The sequence below is a fragment of the Octopus bimaculoides genome, chromosome 14 (assembly GCF_046866305.1).
Source record: "Octopus bimaculoides isolate indiv1 chromosome 14, ASM4686630v1, whole genome shotgun sequence".
Lineage (NCBI taxonomy): Eukaryota > Metazoa > Mollusca > Cephalopoda > Octopoda > Octopodidae > Octopus > Octopus bimaculoides.
In genome coordinates this window covers 59,095,454-59,120,453 of record NC_142941.1, presented here as the reverse complement: position 1 = coordinate 59,120,453, position 25,000 = coordinate 59,095,454, and the positions used below count along the sequence as shown (strand labels likewise).

At 37.2% G+C, this 25,000-nt stretch overlaps 1 protein-coding gene and 21 non-coding genes across 23 annotated transcripts in view; 11 read left to right on the top strand and 11 right to left on the bottom strand.

Moving 5' to 3' along the window:
• LOC106870475 (transcription factor 21-like) overlaps window positions 1–25,000 on the top strand; it is a 119,816-nt gene that overhangs the window by 83,264 nt on the left and 11,552 nt on the right. The window lies entirely within an intron of this gene.
• On the bottom strand, window positions 167–248 carry Trnal-uag (transfer RNA leucine (anticodon UAG)). The gene has a single exon. It is a non-coding gene; the product is annotated as a tRNA-Leu (tRNA).
• Window positions 1,511–1,592, top strand: Trnal-aag (transfer RNA leucine (anticodon AAG)). The gene has a single exon. It is a non-coding gene; the product is annotated as a tRNA-Leu (tRNA).
• On the top strand, window positions 2,359–2,440 carry Trnal-aag (transfer RNA leucine (anticodon AAG)). The gene has a single exon. It is a non-coding gene; the product is annotated as a tRNA-Leu (tRNA).
• Trnal-uag (transfer RNA leucine (anticodon UAG)) lies at window positions 3,470–3,551 on the bottom strand. Its single transcript has one exon. It is a non-coding gene; the product is annotated as a tRNA-Leu (tRNA).
• Trnal-aag (transfer RNA leucine (anticodon AAG)) lies at window positions 3,932–4,013 on the bottom strand. Its single transcript has one exon. It is a non-coding gene; the product is annotated as a tRNA-Leu (tRNA).
• Trnal-aag (transfer RNA leucine (anticodon AAG)) lies at window positions 5,171–5,252 on the top strand. Its single transcript has one exon. It is a non-coding gene; the product is annotated as a tRNA-Leu (tRNA).
• Window positions 6,070–6,149, top strand: Trnal-aag (transfer RNA leucine (anticodon AAG)). The gene has a single exon. It is a non-coding gene; the product is annotated as a tRNA-Leu (tRNA).
• Trnal-uag (transfer RNA leucine (anticodon UAG)) lies at window positions 7,047–7,128 on the bottom strand. Its single transcript has one exon. It is a non-coding gene; the product is annotated as a tRNA-Leu (tRNA).
• On the bottom strand, window positions 7,495–7,576 carry Trnal-aag (transfer RNA leucine (anticodon AAG)). Its single transcript has one exon. It is a non-coding gene; the product is annotated as a tRNA-Leu (tRNA).
• Trnal-aag (transfer RNA leucine (anticodon AAG)) lies at window positions 8,756–8,837 on the top strand. Its single transcript has one exon. It is a non-coding gene; the product is annotated as a tRNA-Leu (tRNA).
• On the top strand, window positions 9,620–9,701 carry Trnal-aag (transfer RNA leucine (anticodon AAG)). The gene has a single exon. It is a non-coding gene; the product is annotated as a tRNA-Leu (tRNA).
• On the bottom strand, window positions 10,719–10,800 carry Trnal-uag (transfer RNA leucine (anticodon UAG)). The gene has a single exon. It is a non-coding gene; the product is annotated as a tRNA-Leu (tRNA).
• Trnal-uag (transfer RNA leucine (anticodon UAG)) lies at window positions 11,159–11,240 on the bottom strand. Its single transcript has one exon. It is a non-coding gene; the product is annotated as a tRNA-Leu (tRNA).
• Window positions 12,465–12,546, top strand: Trnal-aag (transfer RNA leucine (anticodon AAG)). The gene has a single exon. It is a non-coding gene; the product is annotated as a tRNA-Leu (tRNA).
• Trnal-aag (transfer RNA leucine (anticodon AAG)) lies at window positions 13,368–13,449 on the top strand. Its single transcript has one exon. It is a non-coding gene; the product is annotated as a tRNA-Leu (tRNA).
• Window positions 14,463–14,544, bottom strand: Trnal-uag (transfer RNA leucine (anticodon UAG)). Its single transcript has one exon. It is a non-coding gene; the product is annotated as a tRNA-Leu (tRNA).
• On the bottom strand, window positions 14,919–15,000 carry Trnal-aag (transfer RNA leucine (anticodon AAG)). The gene has a single exon. It is a non-coding gene; the product is annotated as a tRNA-Leu (tRNA).
• Window positions 16,134–16,215, top strand: Trnal-aag (transfer RNA leucine (anticodon AAG)). The gene has a single exon. It is a non-coding gene; the product is annotated as a tRNA-Leu (tRNA).
• On the top strand, window positions 16,982–17,063 carry Trnal-aag (transfer RNA leucine (anticodon AAG)). Its single transcript has one exon. It is a non-coding gene; the product is annotated as a tRNA-Leu (tRNA).
• Window positions 18,101–18,182, bottom strand: Trnal-uag (transfer RNA leucine (anticodon UAG)). The gene has a single exon. It is a non-coding gene; the product is annotated as a tRNA-Leu (tRNA).
• On the bottom strand, window positions 18,541–18,622 carry Trnal-aag (transfer RNA leucine (anticodon AAG)). The gene has a single exon. It is a non-coding gene; the product is annotated as a tRNA-Leu (tRNA).

The following is a 25,000-nucleotide window of genomic DNA, read 5'->3' as shown; positions in this document are numbered from 1 at the left end:
ATATTTGCTGTAACCTTGTGTAATAAAAAATTCTGTTCAAATTATTTGTAACCTTTAACAATAATTAGGGTTCGGTTTCCCTTGGGCCACCGTTTATAGATATATGTATATATGCATACACACACACACATATATATATGAAATGTAAAAAAAAAAAAGTACCAATTGGCAGCGGTGGGATTCGAACCCACGCCTCCGAAGAGACTGGTGCCTAAAACCAGCGCCTTAGACCACTCGGCCACGCTACCACCACACGTACTTCGTCCATAGATTACTATGAAATTATCACGTTATTGTGTATTCTCATACATACATACATATGTACGTACGTATGTACGCACCCACGTACGTACGTCGGTATGTATGTATGTATGTATGTATGTATGTATGTATGTATGTATGTATGTATGCTCGGCCACGCTACCGACATGATAAATCAGTTCTTTATTAATATGTAAAAGAATAGAAAAAATGTAGCCCATGCTATACGTAGTCATCACTGCGTGGCGAAGTAGTTCGTTTTGTAACCACATAATTTTACGTATGTATAAAAGTCGCATTTCTATATATGTATGTCTGTGTGTATGCATGCATGCATGCATGCATGTATGTATGTATGTATGTATGTGTGTGTGTGTGTATGTACGTATGTATGTATGTATGTATGTGTAGATTTGTATGTTTTATGTATGATACTCCGAGTAACAGTTTTTTGTTATATTTCTGCTGCTTTTAAATAAAGTATATATATATATATATATATATATATATATATATATATATATATATATATATATATATATATATATATATATATATATATAGTCAATTCAAATAAACAATCATTCCAGAAAGACAAACTGATAATATAGTTAACAGGCAACAAGAGGACACGTACAAGAAATGTATTAGCTTGACGCTAGGCGAAAAGAGAGAGTTTGACGTTTCGAGTGTAGCTCTTCGTCGGAAAGGAGAAAGAAAAAAGTAAATCGCCAACAGGACGTATGTGGTTACATTGCTGATGTGTTTCTGTAAAAGACTCAGATAGAAATATTACCAAACGCAATGAAACTTGGATCGATTTGTTTGACAAAACCTTTCGAGGCGGTGTTCCAGCATGGCCGCAGTCAGTTGACAGAAGCAAACAAAAAGCACCTCCTCGCCCCACCCACACACAAGCGGAACGAGCAAACGGTATGATAAAGAGGGAAGTAACTAGAAGGAGGATATTTCTGATATCGACTATAGGATGAGATCGATCCACTCTTGCAGACAGAATAAAGTTTTCAGTGTGAAGTTCTCCGGGTCAGAGGAAATAATGAGGCAGAATTCCCATCCATCCGCTCAACATACATACATGCGAGTATATATATGTATACATACATACATACATGCTTTGAAAATAGTGATAGATAAAACGCTCCTTCATATAGATATTATCTTACAAAACCAATATGCTCTGACATCATTGACATAATTTCATATAGATATATCAACTACTTACCATATTGGTAGCGTGGCAGAGCGGTCTAAGGCGCTGGTTTAAGGCACCAGTGTCCTCCGAGGCGTGGGTTCGAATCCCACCGCTGCCAATTAGTACTTTGTTTTTTTACATTTCATATATATAAATATGTGTGTGTGTGTGTGTATGCATATATACATATATCTATACACGGTGGCCCAAGGCAAGCCGAACCCTAATTATTGTTAAAGATTACAAATAAATGGAACATATTTTTTTCTTACACAAGGTTACAGCAAATATTCAATAAATTCGATAGGGTTCGGTTACTTCTGAGCCTCCCTGTATGTATATATACTCTTTTACTTGTTTCAATCATTTAACTGCGGCCATGCTGGAGCACCGCCATTAGTCGAGCTAATCGACCCCAGGACGTATTCTTTGTAAGCCTAGTACTTATTCTATCGGGCTCTTTTTGCCGAACCGCTAAGTTACGGGGACGTAAACACACCAGCATCGGTTGTCAAGCGACGTTGGGGGGACAAACACAGACACTCGAATATATACACACATACATATATATATATATATATATATATATATATATATATATATATATATATATATATATATATATATATACATATATACGACCAGCTTCTTTCAGTTTCCGTCTACCAAATCCACTCACAAGGCTTTGGTCGGCCCGAGGCTATAGCAGAAGACACTTGCCCAAGGTGCCACGCAGTGGGACTGAACCCGGAACCATGTGGTTGGTAAGCAAGCTACTTACTACACAGCCACTCCTGCGCCTATAAATATCATCTCATAAAACCCAACATGCTCTGACATTATTGACATAACTTCATATAAATATATCAGCTGCATATCATATCGGTAGCGTGGCCGAGCGGTCTAAGGCGCTGGTTTAAGGCACCAGTCTCTTCGGAGGCGTGGGTTCGAATCCCACCGCTGCCAATTAGTGAATTTTTTTCTTACATTTCCATATATGTATGTACGTATGTATATATGTATGTATGTATGCATGTATGTATATATACATATATATAATACACGGTAGCCCAAGGGTAACCGAACCCTAATTATTGTTAAAGGTTACAAATAATTGGAACAGAATTTTTTATTACACAAGTTTACAGCAAATATTCAATAAATTCGATAGGGCTCGATTATACACATACATACATACATGCATACATACATACATACATACATACATACATACATACATACATACATACATACGTACGTACGTACGTGGGTGCGTACATACGTACGTACATATGTATGTATGTATGTATGTATGTATGTATACAGGTGAACATGCAGTTTGCCGCCGCAAAAAAAGTGAAAATAAATTGTCGCGAAAAATTGCTGAAAAATTAACGTGAATTACGATAGAAGCCGGAAGTGATGACGCTGGCTTAACGAATGTATAGAATGTACGTATGTTTAATATAACATGAAAACTGTTGATATCTTTTATATAAGATGAAAACAATCACATTTTCGTGGAAGCAACAGTCACTGATGCACGAAATGAGATTTGTGAACAGTTTTCCACGATTTCTAAATCGGATTCGCAACACATGCTTATGAAGATATGATTTAAATGAATCGTCGCTAGTCCCATATTGTCGCCTGAGTTTGAATCAACAAAATTGAGCGCATGGTCGACAGCTTCATGAGTGTAGAAGTTACCGAGACCCACGTATGAAGCCTATCCATGGGATATCAAATGCATTCCTGACAATATCCAATGACTGATAAAGCTCCTAAGTGTTTCGTGCGTACGATGGCAGATGGAGTTCTTTATACAAGTTTGATATATCACTGTCGTCACTTCCGATTCTCTAGGACAATCAACACTCACTATTTTTACAATAGTAAACTGTATATATGTTAACTCTGCATACCTAACATAAACTCGGAATACGAATATGGAAATGTGCAAAATAAGGGGGTAAAAGAAAACAAAGTACCAAATGGCAGCGGTGAGATTCGAACCCACGCCTCCGAATAGACTGGTGCCTAAAACCAGCGCCTTAGACCACTCGGCCACGCTACCACCACACGTACTTCGTCCATAGATTACTATGAAATTATCACGTTATTGTGTATTCTCATACATACATATGTACGTACGTATGTACGCACCCACGTACGTACGACGGTATGTATGTATGTATGTATGTATGTATGTATGTATGTATGTATGTATGTATGTATGCATGTATGCATGTATGTATGTATGTGTATAATCGAGCCCTATCGAATTTATTGAATATTTGCTGTAACCTTGTGTAATAAAAAGTTCTGTTCCAATTATTTGTAACCTTTAACAATAATTAGGGTTCGGTTTCCCTTGGGCCACCGTTTATAGATATATGTATATATGCATACACACACACATATATATATGAAATGTAAAAAAAACAGAGTACCAATTGGCAGCGGTGGGATTCGAACCCACGCCTCCGAAGAGACTGGTGCCTTAAACCAGCGCCTTAGACCGCTCGGCCACGCTACCGACATGATAAATCAGTTCTTTATTAAAATGTAAAAGAATAGAAAAAATGTAGCCCATGCTATACGTAGTCATCACTGCGTGGCGAAGTAGTTCGTTTTGTAACCACATAATTTTACGTATGTATAAAAGTCGCATTTCTATATATGTATGTCTCTGTATATGCATGCATGCATGCATGCATGTATGTATGTATGTATGTATGTATGTATGTATGTATGTATGTGTGTGTGTGTGTATGTACGTATGTATGTATGTATGTATGTATGTATGTGTAGATTTGTATGTTTTATGTATGATACTCCGAGTAACAGTTTTTTGTTATATTTCTGCTGCTTTTAAATAAAGTATATATATATATATATATATATATATATATATATATATATATATGTATATATATATATATATATATATATATATATATATATATATATATATATATATATATATATATATATATATATATATATAGTCAATTCAAATAAACAATCATTCCAGAAAAACAAACTGATAATAAAGTTAACAGACAACAAGAGGACACGTACAAGAAATGTATTAGCTTGACGCTAGGCGAAAAGAGAGAGTTTGACGTTTCGAGTGTAGCTCTTCGTCGGAATGGAGAAAGAAAAAAGTAAATCGCCAACAGGACGTATGTGGTTACATTGCTGATGTGTTTCTGTAAAAGACTCAGATAGTAATATTACCAAACGCAATGAAACTTGGATCGATTTGTTTGACAAAACCTTTCGAGGCGGTGTTCCAGCATGGCCGCAGTCAGTTGACAGAAGCAAACAAAAAGCACATCCTCTCCCCACCCACATACAAGCGGAACGAGCAAACGGTATGATAAAGAGGGAAGTAACTAGAAGGAGGATATTTCTGATATTGACTATAGGATGAGATCGATCCACTCTTGCAGACAGAATTAAGTTTTCAGTGTGAAGTTCTCCGGGTCAGAGGATATAATGAGGCAGAATTCCCATCCATCCGCTCAACATACATACATGCGAGTATATATATGTATACATACATACATACATGCTTTGAAAATAGTGATACATAAAACGCTCCTTCATATAGATATTATCTTACAAAACCAATATGCTCTGACATCATTGACATAATTTCATATAGATATATCAACTACTTACCATATTGGTAGCGTGGCCGAGCGGTCTAAGGCGCTGGTTTAAGGCACCAGTCTCCTCGGAGGCGTGGGTTCGAATCCCACCGCTGCCAATTAGTACTTTGTTTTTTTACATTTCATATATATATATATGTGTGTGTGTGTGTGTATGCATATATACATATATCTATACACGGTGGCCCAAGGCAAGCCGAACCCTAATTATTGTTAAAGATTACAAATAAATGGAACATATTTTTTTCTTACACAAGGTTACAGCAAATATTCAATAAATTCGATAGGGTTCGGTTACTTCTGAGCCTCCCTGTATGTATATATACTCTTTTACTTGTTTCAATCATTTAACTGCGGCATATGCTGGAGCACCGCCATTAGTCGAGCTAATCGACCCCAGGACTTATTCTTTGTAAGCCTAGTACTTATTCTATCAGGCTCTTTTTGCCGAACCGCTAAGTTACGGGGACGTAAACACACCAGCATCGGTTGTCAAGCGACGTTGGGGGGACAAACACAGACACTCGAATATATACACACATACATATATATATATTTATATATATATATATATATATATATATATATATATATATATATATATATATATATATATATATATATATATATATATATATATAAATATATATATATACATATACATATATACGACCAGCTTCTTTCAGTTTCCGGCTACCAAATCCACTCACAAGGCTTTGGTCGGCCCGAGGCTATAGCAGAAAACACTTGCCCAAGGAGCCACGCAGTGGGACTGAACCCGGAACCATGTGGTTGGTAAGCAAGCTACTTACTACACAGCCACTCCTGCGCCTATAAATATCATCTCATAAAACCCAACATGCTCTGACATTATTGACATAACTTCATATAAATATATCAGCTTCTTAACATATCGGTAGCGTGGCCGAGCGGTCTAAGGCGCTGGTTTAAGGCACCAGTCTCCTCGGAGGCGGGTTCGAATCCCATCGCTGCCAATTAGTAACTTTTTTTCTTACATTTCCATATATGTATGTACGTATGTATATATACATATATATAATACACGGTGGCCCAAGGGTAACCGAACCCTAATTATTGTTAAAGGTTACAAATAATTGGAACAGAATTTTTTATTACACAAGGTTACAGCAAATATTCAATAAATTCGATAGGGCTCGATTATACACATACATACATACATGCATACATACATACATACATACATACATACGTACGTACGTACGTGGGTGCGTACATACGTACGTACATATGTATGTATGTATGTATACAGGTGAACATGCAGTTTGCCGCCGCAAAAAAAGTGAAAATAAATTGTCGCGAAAAATTGCTGAAAAATTAACGTGAATTACGATAGAAGCCGGAAGTGATGACGCTGGCTTAACGAATGTATAGAATGTACGTATGTTTAATATAACATGAAAACTGTTGATATCTTTTATATAAGATGAAAACAATCACATTTTCGTGGAAGCAACAGTCACTGATGCACGAAATGAGATTTGTGAACAGTTTTCCACGATTTCTAAATCTGATTCGCAACACATGCTTATGAAGATATGATTTAAATGAATCGTCGCTAGTCCCATATTGTCGCCTGAGTTTGAATCAACAAAATTGAGCGCATGGTCGACAGCTTCATGAGTGTAGAAGTTACCGAGACCCACGTATGAAGCCTATCCATGGGATATCAAATGCATTCCTGACAATATCCAATGACTGATAAAGCTCCTAAGTGTTTCGTGCGTACGATGGCAGATGGAGTTCTTTAATAGTAAACTGTATATATGTTAACTCTGCATACCTAACATAAACTCGGAATACGAATATGGAAATGTGCAAAATTAGGGGGTAAAAGAAAACAAAGTACCAAATGGCAGCGGTGGGATTCGAACCCACGCCTCCGAAGAGACTGGTGCCTAAAACCAGCGCCTTAGACCACTCGGCCACGCTACCACCACACGTACTTCGTCCATAGATTACTATGAAATTATCACGTTATTGTGTATTCTCATACATACATACATATGTACGTACGTATGTACGCACCCACGTACGTACGTCGGTATGTATGTATGTATGTATGTATGTATGTATGTATGTATGCATGCATGTATGTATGTATGTGTATAATCGAGCCCTATCGAATTTATTGAATATTTGCTGTAACCTTGTGTAATAAAAAATTCTGTTCCAATTATTTGTAACCTTTAACAATAATTAGGGTTCGGTTTCCCTTGGGCCACCGTTTATAGATATATGTATATATGCATACACACACACACATATATATATGAAATGTAAAAAAAAAAAAGTACCAATTGGCAGCGGTGGGATTCGAACCCACGCCTCCGAAGAGACTGGTGCCTTAAACCAGCGCCTTAGACCGCTCGGCCACGCTACCGACATGATAAATCAGTTCTTTATTAAAATGTAAAAGAATAGAAAAAATGTAGCCCATGCTATACGTAGTCATCACTGCGTGGCGAAGTAGTTCGTTTTGTAACCACATAATTTTACGTATGTATAAAAGTCGCATTTCTATATATGTATGTCTGTGTGTATGCATGCATGCATGCATGCATGTATGTATGTATGTATGTATGTATGTATGTGTGTGTGTATGTACGTATGTATGTATGTATGTATGTATGTGTAGATTTGTATGTTTTATGTATGATACTCCGAGTAACAGTTTTTTGTTATATTTCTGCTGCTTTTAAATAAAGTATATATATATATATATATATATATATATATATATATATATATATATATATATATATATATATATATATATATATATATATATATATATATATATATATATGTATATATATATATATATATATATATATATATATATATATATATATATATATATATATATATATATAGTCAATTCAAATAAACAATCATTCCAGAAAAACAAACTGATAATAAAGTTAACAGACAACAAGAGGACACGTACAAGAAATGTATTTGCTTGACGCTAGGCGAAAAGAGAGAGTTTGACGTTTCGAGTGTAGCTCTTCGTCGGAAAGGAGAAAGAAAAAAGTAAATCGCCAACAGGACGTATGTGGTTACATTGCTGATGTGTTTCTGTAAAAGACTCAAATAGAAATATTACCAAACGCAATGAAACTTGGATCGATTTGTTTGACAAAACCTTTCGAGGCGGTGTTCCAGCATGGCCGCAGTCAGTTGACAGAAGCAAACAAAAAGCACCTCCTCGCCCCACCCACACACAAGCGGAACGAGCAAACGGTATGATAAAGAGGGAAGTAACTAGAAGGAGGATATTTCTGATATTGACTATAGGATGAGATCGATCCACTCTTGCAGACAGAATAAAGTTTTCAGTGTGAAGTTCTCCGGGCCAGAGGATATAATGAGACAGAATTCCCATCCATCCGCTCAACATACATACATGCGAGTATATATATGTATACATACATACATACATGCTTTGAAAATAGTGATACATAAAACGCTCCTTCATATAGATATTATCTTACAAAACCAATATGCTCTGACATTATTGACATAATTTCATATAGATATATCAACAACTTACCATATTGGTAGCGTGGCCGAGCGGTCTAAGGCGCTGGTTTAAGGCACCAGTCTCCTCGGAGGCGTGGGTTCGAATCCCACCGCTGCCAATTAGTACTTTCTTTTTTTACATTTCATATATATATATATGTGTGTGTGTGTGTGTATGCATATATACATATATCTATACACGGTGGCTCAAGGCAAGCCGAACCCTAATTATTGTTAAAGATTACAAATAAATGGAACATATTTTTTTATTACACAAGGTTACAGCAAATATTCAATAAATTCGATAGGGTTCGGTTACTTCTGAGCCTCCCTGTATGTATATATACTCTTTTACTTGTTTCAATCATTTAACTGCGGCCATGCTGGAGCACCGCCATTAGTCGAGCTAATCGACCCCAGGACTTATTCTTTGTAAGCCTAGTACTTATTCTATCGGGCTCTTTTTGCCGAACCGCTAAGTTACGGGGACGTAAACACACCAGCATCGGTTGTCAAGCGATGTTGGGGGGACAAACACAGACACTCAAATATATACACACATACATATATATATATTTATATATATGTATATATATATATATATATATATATATATATATATATATATATATATATATATACATATACATATATACGACCAGCTTCTTTCAGTTTCCGTCTACCAAATCCACTCACAAGGCTTTGGTCGGCCCGAGGCTATAGCAGAAAACACTTGCCCAAGGTGCCACGCAGTGGGACTGAACCCGGAACCATGTGGTTGGTAAGCAAGCTACTTACTACACAGCCACTCCTGCGCCTATAAATATCATCTCATAAAACCCAACATGCTCTGACATTATTGACATAACTTCATATAAATATGTCAGCTGCTTATCATATCGGTAGCGTGGCCGAGCGGTCTAAGGCGCTGGTTTAAGGCACCAGTCTCTTCGGAGGCGTGGGTACGAATCCCACCGCTGCCAATTAGTAACTTTTTTTCTTACATTTCCATATATGTATGTACGTATGTATATATGTATGTATGTATGCATGTATGTATATATACATATATATAATACACGGTGGCCCAAGGGTAACCGAACCCTAATTATTGTTAAAGGTTACAAATAATTGGAACAGAATTTTTTATTACACAAGGTTACAGCAAATATTCAATAAATTTGATAGGGCTCGATTATACACATACATACATACATGCATACATACATACATACATACATACATACATACATACATACGTACGTACGTACGTGGGTGCGTACATACCTACGTACATATGTATGTATGTATGTATGTATGTATGTATACAGGTGAACATGCAGTTTGCCGCCGCAAAAAAAGTGAAAATAAATTGTCGCGAAAAATTGCTGAAAAATTAACGTGAATTACGATAGAAGCCGGCAGTGATGACGCTGGCTTAACGAAAGTATAGAATGTACGTATGTTTAATATAACATGAAAACTGTTGATATCTTTTATATAAGATGAAAACAATCACATTTTCGTGGAAGCAACAGTCACTGATGCACGAAATGAGATTTTTGAACAGTTTTCCACGATTTCTAAATCTGATTCGCAACACATGCTTATGAAGATATGATTTAAATGAATCGTCGCTAGTCCCATATTGTCGCCTGAGTTTGAATCAACAAAATTGAGCGCATGGTCGACAGCTTCATGAGTGTAGAAGTAACCGAGACCCACGTATGAAGCCTATCCATGGGATATCAAATGCATTCCTGACAATATCCAATGACTGATAAAGCTCCTAAGTGTTTCGTGCGTACGATGGCAGATGGAGTTCTTTATACAAGTTTGATATATCACTGTCGTCACTTCCGATTCTCTAGGACAATCAACACTCACTATTTTTACAATAGTAAACTGTATATATGTTAACTATGCATACCTAACATAAACTCGGAATACGAATATGGAAATGTGCAAAATAAGGGGGTAAAAGAAAAGGAAGTACCAAATGGCAGCGGTGGGATTCGGACCCACGCCTCCGAAGAGACTGGTGCCTAAAACCAGCGCCTTAGACCACTCGGCCACGCTACCACCACACGTACTTCGTCCATAGATTACTATGAAATTATCACGTTATTGTGTATTCTCATACATACATATGTACGTACGTATGTACGCACCCACGTACGTACGTCGGTATGTATGTATGTATGTATGTATGTATGTATGTATGTATGTATGTATGTATGTATGTGTATAATCGAGCCCTATCGAATTTATTGAATATTTGCTGTAACCTTGTGTAATAAAAAATTCTGTTCAAATTATTTGTAAACTTTAACAATAATTAGGGTTCGGTTTCCCTTGGGCCACCGTTTATAGATATATGTATATATGCATACACACACACACATATATATATGAAATGTAAAAAAAAAAAAGTACCAATTGGCAGCGGTGGGATTCGAACCCACGCCTCCGAAGAGACTGGTGCCTAAAACCAGCGCCTTAGACCACTCGGCCACGCTACCACCACACGTACTTCGTCCATAGATTACTATGAAATTATCACGTTATTGTGTATTCTCATACATACATACATATGTACGTACGTATGTACGCACCCACGTACGTACGTCGGTATGTATGTATGTATGTATGTATGTATGTATGCTCGGCCACGCTACCGACATGATAAATCAGTTCTTTATTAATATGTAAAAGAATAGAAAAAATGTAGCCCATGCTATACGTAGTCATCACTGCGTGGCGAAGTAGTTCGTTTTGTAACCACATAATTTTACGTATGTATAAAAGTCGCATTTCTATATATGTATGTCTGTGTGTATGCATGCATGCATGCATGCATGTATGTATGTATGTATGTATGTGTGTGTGTGTGTATGTACGTATGTATGTATGTATGTATGTGTAGATTTGTATGTTTTATGTATGATACTCCGAGTAACAGTTTTTTGTTATATTTCTGCTGCTTTTAAATAAAGTATATATATATATATATATATATATATATATATATATATATATATATATATATATATATATATAGTCAATTCAAATAAACAATCATTCCAGAAAGACAAACTGATAATATAGTTAACAGGCAACAAGAGGACACGTACAAGAAATGTATTAGCTTGACGCTAGGCGAAAAGAGAGAGTTTGACGTTTCGAGTGTAGCTCTTCGTCGGAAAGGAGAAAGAAAAAAGTAAATCGCCAACAGGACGTATGTGGTTACATTGCTGATGTGTTTCTGTAAAAGACTCAGATAGAAATATTACCAAACGCAATGAAACTTGGATCGATTTGTTTGACAAAACCTTTCGAGGCGGTGTTCCAGCATGGCCGCAGTCAGTTGACAGAAGCAAACAAAAAGCACCTCCTCGCCCCACCCACACACAAGCGGAACGAGCAAACGGTATGATAAAGAGGGAAGTAACTAGAAGGAAGATATTTCTGATATTGACTATAGGATGAGATCGATCCACTCTTGCAGACAGAATAAAGTTTTCAGTGTGAAGTTCTCCGGGCCAGAGGATATAATGAGACAGAATTCCCATCCATCCGCTCAACATACATACATGCGAGTATATATATGTATACATACATACATACATGCTTTGAAAATAGTGATACATAAAACGCTCCTTCATATAGATATTATCTTACAAAACCAATATGCTCTGACATTATTGACTTAATTTCATATAGATATATCAACAACTTACCATATTGGTAGCGTGGCCGAGCGGTCTAAGGCGCTGGATTAAGGCACCAGTCTCCTCGGAGGCGTGGGTTCGAATCCTACCGCTGCCAATTAGTACTTTGTTTTTTTACATTTCATATATATATATATGTGTGTGTGTGTGTATGCATATATACATATATCTATACACGGTGGCCCAAGGCAAGCCGAACCCTAATTATTGTTAAAGGTTACAAATAAATGGAACATATTTTTTTATTACACAAGGTTACAGCAAATATTCAATAAATTCGATAGGGTTCGGTTACTTCTGAGCCTCCCTGTATGTATATATACTCTTTTACTTGTTTCAATCATTTAACTGCGGCCATGCTGGAGCACCGCCATTAGTCGAGCTAATCGACCCCAGGACTTATTCTTTGTAAGCCTAGTACTTATTCTATCGGGCTCTTTTTGCCGAACCGCTAAGTTACGGGGACGTAAACACACCAGCATCGGTTGTCAAGCGATGTTGGGGGGACAAACACAGACACTCAAATATATACACACATACATATATATATATTTATATATATATATATATATAATACATATATATATATATATATATATATATATATATATATATATATATATATATATATATATATATATATATATATATAAACATATACATATATACGACCAGCTTCTTTCAGTTTCCGTCTATCAAATCCACTCACCTCACAAGGCTTTGGTCGGCTCGAGGCTATAGCAGAAGACACTTGCCCAAGGTGCCACGCAGTGGGACTGAACCCGGAACCATGTGGTTGGTAAGCAAGCTACTTACTACACAGCCACTCCTGCGCCTATAAATATTATCTCATAAAACCAACATGCTCTGACATTATTGACATAACTTCATATAAATATATCAGCTGCTTATCATATCGGTAGCGTGGCCGAGCGGTCTAAGGCGCTGGTTTAAGGCACCAGTCTCTTTGGAGGCGTGGGTTCGAATCCCACTGCTGCCAATTAGTAACTTTTTTTTTTACATTTCCATATATGTATGTACGTATGTATATATGTATGTATGTATGCATGTATGTATATATACATATATATAATTCACGGTGGCCCAAGGGTAACCGAACCCTAATTATTGTTAAAAGTTACAAATAATTGGAACAGAATTTTTTATTACACAAGGTTACAGCAAATATTCAATAAATTCGATAGGGCTCGATTATACACATACATACATACATACATACATACATACATACATACATACATACATACATACGTACGTACGTACGTGGGTGCGTACATACGTACGTACATATGTATGTATGTATGTATGTATGCATGTATACAGGTGAACATGCAGTTTGCCGCCGCAAAAAAAGTGAAAATAAATTGTCGCGAAAAATTGCTGAAAAATTAACGTGAATTACGATAGAAGCCGGAAGTGATGACGCTGGCTTAACGAATGTATAGAATGTACGTATGTTTAATATAACATGAAAACTGTTGATATCTTTTATATAAGATGAAAACAATCACATTTTCGTGGAAGCAACAGTCACTGATGCACGAAATGAGATTTGTGAACAGATTTCCACGATTTCTAAATCTGATTCGCAACACATGCTTATGAAGATATGATTTAAATGAATCGTCGCTAGTCCCATATTGTCGCCTGAGTTTGAATCAACAAAATTGAGCGCATGGTCGACAGCTTCATTAGTGTAGAAGTTACCGAGACCCACGTATGAAACCTATCCATGGGATATCAAATGCATTCCTGACAATATCCAATGACTGATAAAGCTCCTAAGTGTTTCGTGCGTACGATGGCAGATGGAGTTCTTTATACAAGTTTGATATATCACTGTCGTCACTTCCGATTCTCTAGGACAATCAACACTCACTATTTTTACAATAGTAAACTGTATATATGTTAACTCTGCATACCTAACATAAACTCGGAATACGAATATGGAAATGTGCAAAATAAGGGGGTAAAAGAAAACGAAGTACCAAATGGCAGCGGTGGGATTCGAACCCACGCCTCCGAAGAGACTGGTGCCTAAAACCAGCGCCTTAGACCACTCGGCCACGCTACCGCCACACGTAGTTCGTCCATAGATTACTATGAAATTATCACGTTATTGTGTATTCTCATACATACATACATATGTACGTACGTATGTACGCACCCACGTACGTACGTCGGTATGTATGTAAGTATGTATGTATGTATGTATGTATGTATGTATGTATGTATGCATGTATGTATGTATGTGTATAATCGAGCCCTATCGAATTTATTGAAAATTTGCTGTAACCTTGTGTAATAAAAAATTCTGTTCCAATTATTTGTAACCTTTAACAATAATTAGGGTTCGGTTTCCCTTGGGCCACCGTTTATAGATATATGTATATATGCATACACACACACACATATATATATGAAATGTAAAAAAAAAAAAGTACCAATTGGCAGCGGTGGGATTCGAACCCACGCCTCCGAAGAGACTGGTGCCTTAAACCAGCGCCTTAGACCGCTCGGCCACGCTACCGACATGATAAATCAGTTCTTTATTAATATGTAAAAGAATAGAAAAAATGTAGCCCATGCTATACGTAGTCATCACTGCGTGGCGAAGTAGTTCGTTTTGTAACCACATAATTTTACGTATGTATAAAAGTCGCATTTCTATATATGTATGTCTGTGTGTATGCATGCATGCATGCATGCATGTATGTATGTATGTATGTATGTGTGTGTGTATGTACGTATGTATGTATGTATGTATGTATGTGTAGATTTGTATGTTTTATGTATGATACTCCGAGTAACAGTTTTTTGTTATATTTCTGCTGCTTTTAAATAAAGTATATATATATATATATATATATATATATATATATATATATATATATATATATATATATGTATATATATATATATATATATATATATATATATATATATATATATATATATATATATATATATATATATAGTCAATTCAAATAAACAATCATTCCAGAAAAACAAACTGATAATATAGTTAACAGTCAACAAGAGGACACGTACAAGAAATGTATTAGCTTGACGCTAGGCGAAAAGAGAGAGTTTGACGTTTCGAGTGTAGCTCTTCGTCGGAAAGGAGAAAGAAAAAAGTAAATCGCCAACAGGACGTATGTGGTTACATTGCTGATGTGTTTCTGTAAAAGACTCAGATAGAAATATTACCAAACGCAATGAAACTTGGATCGATTTGTTTGACAAAACCTTTCGAGGCGGTGTTCCAGCATGGCCGCAGTCAGTTGACAGAAGCAAACAAAAAGCACCTCCTCGCCCCACCCACACACAAGCGGAACGAGCAAACGGTATGATAAAGAGGGAAGTAACTAGAAGGAGGATATTTCTGATATCGACTATAGGATGAGATCGATCCACTCTTGCAGACAGAATAAAGTTTTCAGTGTGAAGTTCTCCGGGTCAGAGGATATAATGAGGCAGAATTCCCATCCATCCGCTCAACATACATACATGCGAGTATATATATGTATACATACATACATACATGCTTTGAAAATAGTGATAGATAAAACGCTCCTTCATATAGATATTATCTTACAAAACCAATATGCTCTGACATCATTGACATAATTTCATATAGATATATCAACTACTTACCATATTGGTAGCGTGGCCGAGCGGTCTAAGGCGCTGGTTTAAGGCACCAGTGTCCTCGGAGGCGTGGGTTCGAATCCCACCGCTGCCAATTAGTACTTTGTTTTTTTACATTTCATATATATATATATGTGTGTGTGTGTGTGTATGCATATATACATATATCTATACACGGTGGCCCAAGGCAAGCCGAACCCTAATTATTGTTAAAGATTACAAATAAATGGAACATATTTTTTTCTTACACAAGGTTACAGCAAATATTCAATAAATTCGATAGGGTTCGGTTACTTCTGAGCCTCCCTGTATGTATATATACTCTTTTACTTGTTTCAATCATTTAACTGCGGCCATGCTGGAGCACCGCCATTAGTCGAGCTAATCGACCCCAGGACGTATTCTTTGTAAGCCTAGTACTTATTCTATCGGGCTCTTTTTGCCGAACCGCTAAGTTACGGGGACGTAAACACACCAGCATCGGTTGTCAAGCGACGTTGGGGGGACAAACACAGACACTCGAATATATACACACATACATATATATATATATATATATATATATATATATATATATATATATATATATATATATATATATATATACATATATACGACCAGCTTCTTTCAGTTTCCGTCTACCAAATCCACTCACAAGGCTTTGGTCGGCCCGAGGCTATAGCAGAAGACACTTGCCCAAGGTGCCACGCAGTGGGACTGAACCCGGAACCATGTGGTTGGTAAGCAAGCTACTTACTACACAGCCACTCCTGCGCCTATAAATATCATCTCATAAAACCCAACATGCTCTGACATTATTGACATAACTTCATATAAATATATCAGCTGCTTATCATATCGGTAGCGTGGCCGAGCGGTCTAAGGCGCTGGTTTAAGGCACCAGTCTCTTCGGAGGCGTGGGTTCGAATCCCACCGCTGCCAATTAGTGAATTTTTTTCTTACATTTCCATATATGTATGTACGTATGTATATATGTATGTATGTATGCATGTATGTATATATACATATATATAATACACGGTAGCCCAAGGGTAACCGAACCCTAATTATTGTTAAAGGTTACAAATAATTGGAACAGAATTTTTTATTACACAAGGTTACAGCAAATATTCAATAAATTCGATAGGGCTCGATTATACACATACATACATACATGCATACATACATACATACATACATACATACATACATACATACATACATACATACGTACGTACGTACGTGGGTGCGTACATACGTACGTACATATGTATGTATGTATGTATGTATGTATGTATGTATGTATACAGGTGAACATGCAGTTTGCCGCCGCAAAAAAAGTGAAAATAAATTGTCGCGAAAAATTGCTGAAAAATTAACGTGAATTACGATAGAAGCCGGAAGTGATGACGCTGGCTTAACGAATGTATAGAATGTACGTATGTTTAATATAACATGAAAACTGTTGATATCTTTTATATAAGATGAAAACAATCACATTTTCGTGGAAGCAACAGTCACTGATGCACGAAATGAGATTTGTGAACAGTTTTCCACGATTTCTAAATCTGATTCGCAACACATGCTTATGAAGATATGATTTAAATGAATCGTCGCTAGTCCCATATTGTCGCCTGAGTTTGAATCAACAAAATTGAGCGCATGGTCGACAGCTTCATGAGTGTAGAAGTTACCGAGACCCACGTATGAAGCCTATCCATGGGATATCAAATGCATTCCTGACAATATCCAATGACTGATAAAGCTCCTAAGTGTTTCGTGCGTACGATGGCAGATGGAGTTCTTTATACAAGTTTGATATATCACTGTCGTCACTTCCGATTCTCTAGGACAATCAACACTCACTATTTTTACAATAGTAAACTGTATATATGTTAACTCTGCATACCTAACATAAACTCGGAATACGAATATGGAAATGTGCAAAATAAGGGGGTAAAAGAAAACAAAGTACCAAATGGCAGCGGTGGGATTCGAACCCACGCCTCCGAAGAGACTGGTGCCTAAAACCAGCGCCTTAGACCACTCGGCCACGCTACCACCACACGTACTTCGTCCATAGATTACTATGAAATTATCACGTTATTGTGTATTCTCATACATACATACATATGTACGTACGTATGTACGCACCCACGTACGTACGACGGTATGTATGTATGTATGTATGTATGTATGTATGTATGCATGTATGTATGTATGTGTATAATCGAGCCCTATCGAATTTATTGAATATTTGCTGTAACCTTGTGTAATAAAAAGTTCTGTTCCAATTATTTGTAACCTTTAACAATAATTAGGGTTCGGTTTCCCTTGGGCCACCGTTTATAGATATATGTATATATGCATACACACACACACATATATATATGAAATGTAAAAATAACAAAGTACCAATTGGCAGCGGTGGGATTCGAACCCACGCCTCCGAAGAGACTGGTGCCTTAAACCAGCGCCTTAGACCGCTCGGCCACGCTACCGACATGATAAATCAGTTCTTTATTAAAATGTAAAAGAATAGAAAAAATGTAGCCCATGCTATACGTAGTCATCACTGCGTGGCGAAGTAGTTCGTTTTGTAACCACATAATTTTACGTATGTATAAAAGTCGCATTTCTATATATGTATGTCTGTGTGTATGCATGCATGCATGCATGCATGTATGTATGTATGTATGTATGTATGTATGTATGTGTGTGTGTGTGTATGTACGTATGTATGTATGTATGTATGTATGTATGTATGTGTAGATTTGTATGTTTTATGTATGATACTCCGAGTAACAGTTTTTTGTTATATTTCTGCTGCTTTTAAATAAAGTATATATATATATATATATATATATATATATATATGTATATATATATATATATATATATATATATATATATATATATATATATATATATATATATATATATATATATATATATATATATATATATATATATATATATATAGTCAATTCAAATAAACAATCATTCCAGAAAAACAAACTGATAATAAAGTTAACAGACAACAAGAGGACACGTACAAGAAATGTATTAGCTTGACGCTAGGCGAAAAGAGAGAGTTTGACGTTTCGAGTGTAGCTCTTCGTCGGAAAGGAGAAAGAAAAAAGTAAATCGCCAACAGGACGTATGTGGTTACATTGCTGATGTGTTTCTGTAAAAGACTCAGATAGAAATATTACCAAACGCAATGAAACTTGGATCGATTTGTTTGACAAAACCTTTCGAGGCGGTGTTCCAGCATGGCCGCAGTCAGTTGACAGAAGCAAACAAAAAGCAACTCCTCCCCCCACCCACACACAAGCGGAACGAGCAAACGGTATGATAAAGAGGGAAGTAACTAGAAGGAGGATATTGTCTTACCGATTACTCCCTTCTTTATCATACCGTTTGCTCGTTCCGCTTCTACCACTGTGTGCGGGGGGGGGGGGGTAGTCATTTGACTGCAGCCATGTTGGAACACCACTCTGAAGAGTTCAATCAAACAAATCGTGCCAAACACTTATCTTCGTTGAGTCTGGTAATATTTCTATCGGAGTCTTTTATCGAACAGTTATGTTCTGGAGATATAAACAAGGCAGCATTAGTTGTCAAGCGTACATATGTACGATGGACTTCTACACAGTTTCCTTAAATTTACTCACATGTGACTGATTATTGTTTGTTTTTTTCAGACAAAAGGTGCCGCGCGCGCGCCTACAACACATATAGTTATAATTGATAATGAAGCAATCTGATAAATATTAAGAAATTCATTGATCATATTAAAAAATGTGAACATGGAATACGATCACTGAAACAAAACAAAAAATTATATATAAATTCTGGCAGAGGCGGGATTCGAACCCACGCCTCCGAAGAAAATGGTGCCTTAAACCAACACCTTAGACCGCTCGGCAACGCTACCTGCTTGATATATAATATGAAATTTTAATATCAAAGGTTGTTTTTTTTTTCCAGATAATATTTATATGAAGGAGTCTTTTATATATCACTATTTTCAAAGCATGTATGAATGTGTATATGTATGCATATCGGGCTACTACTACTGGTGGTGGTGGTGGTGGTGGTGGGGAGCTGCCCACTTGTGGTCCGTACGGAATGATGTGTGTATCCCTTGAAGGCCTTAGGAGCCATATGAGATGTCTTCAGCGATGAGGAGACGAAACTTGAAACGTTACTTACAGTGAAATGGGGGTAGGAAGTGGTCTTACTCGGTCACGAGTCTACTCCCACCATCTATCTATCTCTCTCTCTCTCTCTCTCTCTCTCTCTCTCTCTGTATATATATATATATATATATTCTACTTCCTCCCTCCTTTTCTCTCTGCTACTCTTTCTCTTCATACAGCCTTGGTCACGTTTGTGCGGCTGCTATTTCTTTCCGTTCTTGGAATCACCAAGCTCGCACGTACTTCTTTGCCCCTCCTGTACGTGCTTCACAGCGTTCGAGACATACACACTTCACGTCTGGCTGTACAGCCTTTTTGTTTGTTTATTTCACCGTTTTGTTTTCCTGTCTTGTTTTCCGTCCGCCACTACCCTCCACGAAAACAATTTAATTTGTGTTCGTGGGAAGAACCATTTTAACGATGCGTACTGCCTTAATTCTTCGAAACGCCGGAGTTTTAATGGTGGCAGTTGATGAAGGGGATGTTTCTATGTGGCCTGCTTGTTTGTTGCACCTTGTTTACCATTTTTGTCCTTGTTCTTTTGCCACGTCATGTACCCAGTTATGTATCTATATGTACATGTGGATGAACGTTTATACATACATGTACATATATATGCATATACTCATATATTGTTTATATATTTATATATATATATATATATATATATATATATATATATATATATATATATATATATATAAGACAAGGCATTAATAATGGTCATTATATATTCTTTATTGTAGTAAATTTGACTTACAGCTGTTTCCAGTAATCATTATAGGTTCATTATTGATAGGTTTACTCAATTGGCCTATTGGTCGGTTGAGAAAAATTGAACAATCTAGAAAACTGACGCTATCTTCGTCAGACTGAGTTGGTGTTTTTAATGTCCCCGTAATTTAGCGGTCCGGCAGAAGACATCGATAGAATAAGTACTACGTTCGATTCGTTCGACTAAAACTCTTCAAGGTTGTGCCCCCATCATGGCCGCCGTTTAATGACTGAAACAAATAAAAAAGATAGAAAATATATACGTGTGCCTGTGGGTGGGGTTGTGTACTCATGTATATGTTTATGTATAATAGCATGAAAGAGATTTGGCTAGTATTTCTAGCAAAATATATCAGGTCGTTGACTTGGGCTTCTTTTGCTACGTAATGTACACAGGAATGGAATGAACGTGACAACCCTGTAATTCCGCCGATCTAAAGAATAAGATCCCTGTCTGTATGTATTCAGATATGGCCTCACTTATCGCTATAAAACATTTTACAGAGCTTCCAGCTGAAATTTCAAATGGATTGATTACACAACCACATTCGTTGTACCCCGATATCTGACATGCGTGCGAAAATGCACGTCTATAGACACGCACTGATCTACAGGCAAACATGCACACATATTCATGCACATGCATTCATGCGTTTATACATTCATGGGTGTGTGTGTGTATATATATTATATATACATATGTGTATATATATAAATTATATATATATGTATATATATGTACATATATACTTATATATGTGCATATATACGTATATATGTACATATATACATATATGCATATATGTGTGTGTATGTATGTGTGCATGCGTACATACCTGTGTATATCTATTCATGCACTATATATATATATATTTATAAGTTAAAAACAAGACAAAAAGCAATAACAAAAAAGCAACAAAGTGAGGACGTGATACGGATAGTGTTATTAGACGCTCGGGAAGGGAAAGAGAGAGAGTATGACGTTTCGGGCGGAGCCCTTCGTCGGAAAGACGGAAAGTTCAAAGAATGGAAAAACGGAGGAAGAAAAAATCGGCACCGATGCCTACGAGGTTACATTGTGGAAGGACCGGAAGAGGAGGTGGTGGAGGAAAAGTTCTTTCTAAGACAGGAGAGTGAAAAAGGGAGGTGAATATGTGTGTGTGCGCGAGGGTCTGCAAGTGTGTGTGTAATAACAGAACGTGTGTGTGCGTACGTATGTGTGAGTGTGTGTGTGCGTGGTTTATCTGTTAGTGTGTATGTGTGTGTGCGTGTGTGTGTTTGTGTGGGGTTGTAGGTGTTGGGTACGTGTGCGTGTGTGTGTATTTTGTACGTGCGCGTGTGTGTATGTGTATGTTTTTGTGCGTGCGTGTGTGTTTGTATGTATGTGTATGTTGTGTATATGTGCATTGCTGTGTACGTGTGTGTGTGCGTGCGTTTGCATCTGTATGTGCATGTGTTGTTTATACCCATGTGTGTGTGATTGCATGCGTGTCTGTGTGAGTGTGTTGTGTTGGTGAGAGGTGTGTGTGCGTGTGTATGTGTATGTGGGTGTGTGCGTGTGTGTGTGTATGTGTGTGGATGTGCGTGTGTGTGTGTGTGGGATTGTGATGTGTGTGGGATTCTGAGTATTAGGTACGTGTGCGTGTGTGTGTATGCGCGTGTGTGCTTATGTGAGTCTGTATGTGTGTGTCCGTGTGCCTGTGTGTGTATATTTTTTGTGCGTGCGTGTATGTGTATATTGTGTATGTTTTCGTACGTGCGTGTGTGTGTGTGTGTGTATGTTGTGTATATGTGCGTTCCTGTGTGTGTGTGTGTGTGCATGTGTTTGCTTACGTACGTGCGTGCAAGTGCGTGTGTCATTTATGCCCCTTGTGTGTGTAGTTGTATGCGTGTTTGTGTGTGTGTGTGTTGTGTATATGAGAGGTGTGTGTGCGTGTGTGCATGTGTGTATATGTGTATGTATGTACGTGTATGTATGTGTATGTGTGTGTTTGTGTATGTGAGAGGTGTGTGTGCGTGTGTGCATGTGTGTATATGTGTATGTATGTACGTGTATGTATGTGTATGTGTGTGTTTGTGTATGTGAGAGGTGTGTGTGCGTGTGTGTATGTGTGTCAGAGAAGTGATTTATGGAGAAGTAAACCAATAAAAGAACGAGAGGTGGGATACGACAAGTATAACATATCAAGAATATCGAATAAGATATACATAACCTCTCGCGACATAACTATCTATCTATCTATTTCTCTCTCTCTATCTTTCTCACTCTCTTTCTCTCTCTCACTCCCGCTTTCTCACTATATATATATATATATATATATATATATATATATATATATATATATATATATATATATATATATATATATATATACATATATATATATATGTATATATATATACATATATATATATATGTATATATATAAAGAGAGAGACTGAGAGAAAGGGACAGAGATACGTACAAATATACACAGACACATACACGCGCACACATATACGTACAAGCGTACAGTTTGTATATACATACATATATATGTGTATATATATATACATATATATATATATATATATATACACACACACACACACAAACACACACATATATATATGTATGTATGTATACACGCACTCACTCACTCACACACACATACACACAGACACACACACAGAGAAAAGAAGGGCAGACAGACAGACAGTGCATGTGTGTGCATGCGTGCGTGTCTGTATGTGCGTACGTGTGTGTGTGAGAGAGAGAGAGAGAGAGAGAGAGTGTGTGTGTGTGTGTGTGTGTGTGTGTGTGTGTGTGTGTGTGTGTGTGTGTGAATATAATTTACGGCCAAACAAAGTGATAAACAAACGTTAGAGTTTCAAACCAGCGTGTTGATAATGACAGCACGATACGTTTGTGGTGGCGGCTATGAAGTGAGTGTGGGTAGTCATGGTGATGATAGTGGTGATGGTGGTGATGGTGTTGGTGATGGTGACTGATAGTATTGGTGTAGTAGATGAGAGTGGTGGTAGTGACACTGTCGACGGGGTTTCCTTGTTGGCAAAGTGATCTACAATATATATATGTGTGTGTGTGTGTGTGTGGTAAGTAGCTTGCTTCCCAACCACATGGTTCCGGGTTCAGTCCCACTGCGTGGCACCTTGGGCTAGTGTCTTCTACTATTATAGCCTCGGGCCGATCAAAGCCTTATGAGTGGATTTGGTAGACGGAAACTGAATGAAGCCCATCGTATATATATGTATATGTATATATGTGTGTGTGTGTGTGTGTGTGTGTGTGTGTGTGTGTGTGTGTGTGTGTGTGTGTGTGTGTGTGTTTGTGTGTCTGCGTTTGTCCCCCCAACATCGCTTGACAACCGATGCTGGTGTGTTTACGTCCCCCGTAACTTAGCGGTTCGGCAAAAGAGACCGAACCGATAGAATAAGTACTAGGCTTACAAAGAATAAGTCCTGGGTGTCGATTTGCTCGACTAAAGGCAGTGCTCCAGCATGGCCGCAATCAAATTACTGAAACAAGTAAAAGAATAAAAGAAAAGAAAAATGTATATTATTGCATATCTTTCCGCCTTTTTTCAGCTTCTCCCAATAGGTGACATGTTACAGTGAGGCGATCTCCTTTTGTGTAGCTACACTGGATCGCTTCGAGTTCCGCTATTAATTTTACACGGTGGTTGGTCAGTAGTCTGAACAGCTGAGGACAAATGTCCATCGAAGAACCACCACCATGGTTTCCTTTTCACTCATTCTGAAAGTTCTAAGGGTCCATCCTGCTAGCTGCCTGCCTTTTATTACAGACTTAGTAATACGCACCTGGAAAGAGGCGCCATTACTCATGTCAATTCCTAGGTCGTGCACCGATTTTGATTCAGGGATTGCAGTCCATTCCTG